Below are 6,134 nucleotides of genomic sequence, written 5' to 3' on the forward strand. Positions count from 1 at the left end.
GTGTTCCGCTACACACGGCCTCATGCACTTCTGTGCGTCCCGGGAGAGGGATCCCTCATGGCTGTCTCTGAGGTGTTTTAAGTTTTTTCCATTGTTAAAAGTTTTTCTTTACTCTTGTTGAGGTTTAAGGACAGAGGATGTCGCACCTTGTTAAACCCTAAATTGTGATATGTGAATATGGGTTATATGAATACAAATTTGATTGATTGATCCAACATATCCCATGATTCATTGCACTTCAGTAATGGACTGTTGTTCAAAGAGGTAACAGTGGCCAAAAGTGGGGGCAACAACGCCAGGAGAATCTTCTTTTAAATGTAAGAACACAACCAAACAGCTACCGGTACACATGGTAAAAAACATCTTTTCAACATTTTTAATCAACCGATGGAGAGTTTTGATTATAGCTTTGTTGCTAGGTGACAGGCTGTAACAGCGGGACAAGCTGGTGATGCAATAGGGACACCAGACAGTCTCATTGTGGTCGGTTCATGGACACAGGTGCAGAGGGGCCTGTTATATGTTCAACTTCCATGTCCAATTCCTGATTTAAGTCATTCCTTGTTTACTGTTAGCTCTATAGCTTTGGTTCAAAGCCATACATTATTGAATATAGTTAAAAAAAATTAAATTGTGCACTGTGTACAACTACTGTTATATTTAATGCTAGCACTGTTAGTAAGGGATAAGTGACTATACTGACGGGACAGCGGCAGCTCAGGGGCAATCAGATTTCAGCCGGGGCCAGTGCCCCCCCTGCCCCGGGATCCGGCCCTGCTGTCCAGGGCCACTGCTCAAGGTCCAGTAGGGGCTGTCACTCCACAATCGTCATTGAGAGAGAGGTAGTCATTCATTAACAGGTTTATCTCACCACAGGAATTTACTGTGAGAAACAGCACAGACAAAATACAGACAGTTACAGTATCCTCACACGTTTCTGTTGCAAAAAATGTATTTTATTTTAAACAAAAATAGATAAGATGGACTTTATTAATCCCATAGAAAAGATGACAGTATACAATAGATAACAAGATATTTAAGAAACAGAATATTAAGTATAATATATATATAAATATTATATGTGAACATAAAAATAAACTGTAAACTTTGTCTAAGGGAAATAATGACAATGATAATAATGGGAGTAAGTAATATGGTAGTAATATTGTATTTAAGATTAAGATCCATTTATTCATCCCAAACACATGCACAGACATGCAAAGGCACACTCATGCAGGTAGGGAAATGTAATCTCTGCTTTTGACCCATCTGGTGCAGGACACACAGAGCAGTGAGCGACCATGTACAGCGCTCGGGGAGCAGATGTTGGGGGAGTAAGGTGCCTTGCTCAGGGGCACTAGACAGGGTAGGGAGACTCTTGGATTTTTGGACAGATCAATCCAGGTTCGTCTTTTGTTGTCTCTCCGTGGAGTGCAACCAGAGTCGAACCAGAGACCTTCTCTGCCCATAGTCCAAGTTTCTGCCACTAGACCACCGCCTAATAATTAAAGTAACAAATCACCGTCTAATCTGATTGTTAATAAATACGTTTTTTAAGTTATATATAGATCTATAACAGGTGATATATCTGTGAGACATTTGGCTAAATGAGTGAAAAGATGATTGATAAGTACGTTTACCTTCCTCAATGTTTGATTGTTAGCATGATTGCTCAAAAACGACATAACAGGTTCCATGAAATGTTGTGGAGGTGTAGAGCATGAGCATTTGTCACTTCCTCTAATAAGATGTCACCTTTTTAGGGGACTGATGTTTATGTCGTTGCAATTCGGTGCAGATCCAAATAAAAGTGTGGATCTAGTGAATTTAAATGTGGTTTCATAAGGGGACTGATGGGCCTTGGCAGAGGTGTGCACTCCGCTGAGTGCTATTTCAGTCTACTATTGAATTGTAACCGGTGAGGAACGCCCTTGGACTGCGACATGAAGGTAAACAGCATTCTACTGCATATTTTAAGTTTTGAGAGTAAATGGATTTTGAATCAGTTCGAGAAAAATACCCTGTTGCTCACGACCTTTCAGTAAAACTAATGATCTACACGGAAACCTCCTGTTTCCAGGAAAAACACTGAAGTGGAGGCTTGACCTTGAGTAGTGCTTTGTTACCTGTTGCAGGGAATGTGTCACTATGAGACCTGCAGGGCCACTTTCCTCTCCTCGCTTTATTCTCTGGCTCTCTCTTCTTATCTCTTTCTGGGGGATTTCTTTTTTTTTTAAACCATCCAAAGCATCACCTGAGTCACCTCCCCTTCCCTGTCCCCCCCCCCCCCCCCCCTCTCTCCCCTTCTCTCTTTCTGTCATCACATCTCTTTCTCTCCCTACTTCTGATTAAAAACGGTTAGGCAGTGACTGAAAGGTCGCAGTTGTTATGGAAACAAGGCCGGTAACAAAAGCTGGACACACGAGTACAGAGTGAGGGAGAGAGAGATAGAAAGAAAAAAAAGAGGGGGGGAGAGACGGTGAGAGAGAGGGGGGAAAAAAGAGAGGGAGATGGGTCTGCATAAACATACACATGCAGACGGGAGGAGAGGGCGGGAAAGGGAGAGAAAGTGAGAGAGGTCTGAATAAATCAAACAAACAAAGCGTGCAGCAGCGGGGGGGGGGGGGCGAGAGACGGCGAGGTCATGAAATGATGGCTCCATCTGCAATAATAAATAACAAAAGATAATACCAGGTTTTTGTCATTCTAGGAAGACTGTTGAGCCACTAAGGTGTGGTGGTGTGTGTGGTGGTGGTGTTTGTGTGTGTGGGTGTGTGTGTGTGTGTGTGTGTGTGTGTTTGTGTGTGTGTGTGTGTGTGTGTGTGTAAGTGTCAGAGTGGGAGAATGCAATTGATAGATAATACATGGATCTGCTGCACGAGCTGGAGAATACTAAAAGGCAAAAAATGTTCACAGAGAGGCCGACCAAAAACCCCCCAAAATATATTAAAGTGTGTGTGTGTGTGTGAGTGTGTGTGTGTGTGCGTGTGTGTGTGTGTGTGTGTCTGTGCGTGCGCGGGAACGTCATCTCTCTAAGGGCTCATATTATGTTAACCACTTAGACCAACATCAAACACTCTCGCTCGCTCTCTCACACACACACACACAGAAACACGCACACACACACACACACACACACACGCACACGCACACGCACACGCACACGCACACGCACACACACTCACACTTCAGTAGAAGCATGAAGGTGCCAGCCATATAAATAGGATATCCCACAGCGAGAGATAGAAAGAGAAAGGGACAGACCGAGAGAGACAGCGAGGGTGAAAAGAGATTATCAATTCAAAAGGGAGACAAAAAAAAAAAATGGTGAGAAAAAAGGATGTGGGGGGGAAACGAGTGCAGAGTGGAAAGTGAAGAGACAGAGAGAGGGCAAGAACAGGAGGGGGTGAGGACAGATAGATACAAAAAGGATCAATAAATGGCATAAAGTGTATGTTCATTGATTTACTTACACGGGCGAGAGTGATGGGGGAGACGGGGGGGGGGTGGAAGGGGGGAGGGGGGTTGGAAAAAGCAGGGAAAACAGAGAAGAGGGAGAGCAGGGCAGAGAGGACGAGTCGGGTACAGGAGGGAGACACGAGCACAATCCAGGACGGGCCACAAACAAGTGGGAAGTGAGGGAGTGTGTGAGACCACGGTAAAGCTGCGTCAATCAATAGTTTCATATTAACAACGGTTCAGATGACTGTGCATAATGTGAGAGGGGTCGCACACGGGCCTGAGACCCACACAGAGTTGTGACCAACTAAGCATTGTGTGTGTGTGTGTGTGTGTGTGTGTGGGGGGGGGGGGTATTCATATAGGACCCAAGGTTGAGTTAGGGAGATACATAGATAACACATGGACGAAGGTTCTTCATAGAGTACCTGTTTCGACCTCTCATGTTTTCTCCTAAGTCTCCAGGTAAGGCCGACGGGAATACACGTAAACTGCATTGTTCAGTCTTCTCCTTGCAAAAAACATAAAGTAAAAATACTCCGTGTTTCACTTTGCATCGTCAACTCTGGAACCGAGTGACAGCTGAGACTCACTCACGATTTCGTTGAGCCTCGCTATCACGGCTCCACGACCCGATCGCCACCGCACACACTCCCAATGCACAAGATGGCAGCGTTCATATCCGGGATATTTGGGCTTCATTTTCTGGATAGTGGGACGAAAGGGACACTCGTCCTCCATCTCTATTAACAGCCCATCAATCAATTGCATCAAAAATAACACAGACTATAGGCTACTTAACGGGCCCGCATTGTCAAAGGGAGACAGACACTCAGAAACAGATAACATACGTCAAGTCAGGCAGAAACCGACAGAGAGGGAGAGAAACAGATTGGACGAGAGAGCGAGGGTAAGACAGACAGAGAGAGAACGAGTGTGTTTGTGTGTGTGTGTGTGAGAGAGAGGGAGAGATGGGGGTGTGAGAGAGCAACAGAAGTATACTCGAATAGCTGAGGGCAAGGTGACAGAGAGAAACAAACGGACAGAGAGGGATAACAGGCACATAGAGGGGGGGGGGGGCTGCGTGCGTGTGCATTTGTGTGTGTGTGTGTGTGTGTGTGTGTGTGTGTGTTAGAGAATGAGATAAAAAAGGAATGGACATAGGGTGGAAGCAGAGAGGGATGGAGGAAGTGGAGAGAACAAAAACAAAAACAGTGAGAGAGCGAGATATAATGAGTGTGTGTGTGTGTGTGTGTGTGTGTGTGTGTGTGTGTGTGTGTGTGTGTGTGTGTGTGTGTGCGTGTACGTGTACGTGAATGTGTGTATGTGTGTGCAGCCAAAGGTGTCAGAGTGTGCTATTTGGCTTAACGATGACCCACTGGGCATGTAGGTCATAACGGTTTGTGTCTCAAAGCCATGACTGTATGCATGTGTGCGTCCATTAGTGTGTGTGAGTGTGAGACAGCTTGTACTGTATGTGTGTGTAAATAGGAGCTAACTAGACACACACACACACACATGTAAAGTGGGTCTCTTAACATGCATTTAAGAGTGTGTTTGGTCAGAGGTTGGAGAAGCAGTTTTTCTAGCCGGTAGGACTCAAAAGATACTTGCGCACACACACACACACAAACACACACACACACACACACACACACACACATATGCACCCACACTCGCAGTGGATCCAGTTTTGGCGTCCCCACTCACACCAACAGCTGCCCTCCATGTCATACATGCACACGTAATGCACCATGTAAAGCACTAAATTATGCACAAATACACACACATCCCTCTCTTTTTTATCTCTCATGATAACGCACACGCACACATACACACGCATACACACACACACAGGGGGAAGCTATTATGCTCTCAGGCTGGAGTGTTTTGATGGTATAATTGCAGTGACCAGTGAGGAAAAAAGAGACAGAGGGAGGGAAGGAAAGAGGGATGGAGATGGAGGGAGAGAAAAAAGAGGAGAGTGCCGACACTCTCAGCATGCTAATGTTGTGAGCCCCCCTTTCATCCCTCTCTCCAACCCCTCTCTATCTCTTTGTCTCTCCATCTTCCTCTCACATCCGCTTTTCACAGGTGCGGCACTAGAAAGAGAGATGGACAGAGAGGTAGAGAGGTAGAGAGAGAGGGGAGAGGAAAAAAGAGAGGGATGTATGACAGGATGGACCAATGTTATCTCTCGCAGTCTCCGTCATCCCTCCATCCTCCACAACGCAAAGCAAAGCGAGTTTGGAAAAAAAAGAGAGGAACGAGGGGATGAAAATAGAGGGAGGGTCAGTTTTTTCCATCCCTTCAACAATGGAGGGATGATCTCTGCTTATCCACTAATCACATCCCTCCTTTTCTTCCTCTCCTCCATCCTCTCTGTTATCTCTTGCAAACCCTCTTTTTCTCTCGTCGGGTGAGAGAAAGAAAGGGTGGTCTTTTCCTCTCGCTGGCCTCCTCTCTTTTTGTTTCGCCTCTCCATCTGTTTGTCCTTCCATTCCTGCCTCCATCCCACTCTGCTCTCCAGAGAAGGGATTCTGCTGCATGGCACTGATCTCTTTTCTCTTTGGTCCCCTCTCTTTTGCATCCCATTCTTCTCTCCATCCACCACTCACCCGCTTTGTTTGAATAGTACACACAAAACTTTACCCTTTAAACGTGAGATTGGTCTG

Source organism: Platichthys flesus, chromosome 24 (genome assembly GCF_949316205.1).
Source record: "Platichthys flesus chromosome 24, fPlaFle2.1, whole genome shotgun sequence".
NCBI lineage: Eukaryota > Metazoa > Chordata > Actinopteri > Pleuronectiformes > Pleuronectidae > Platichthys > Platichthys flesus.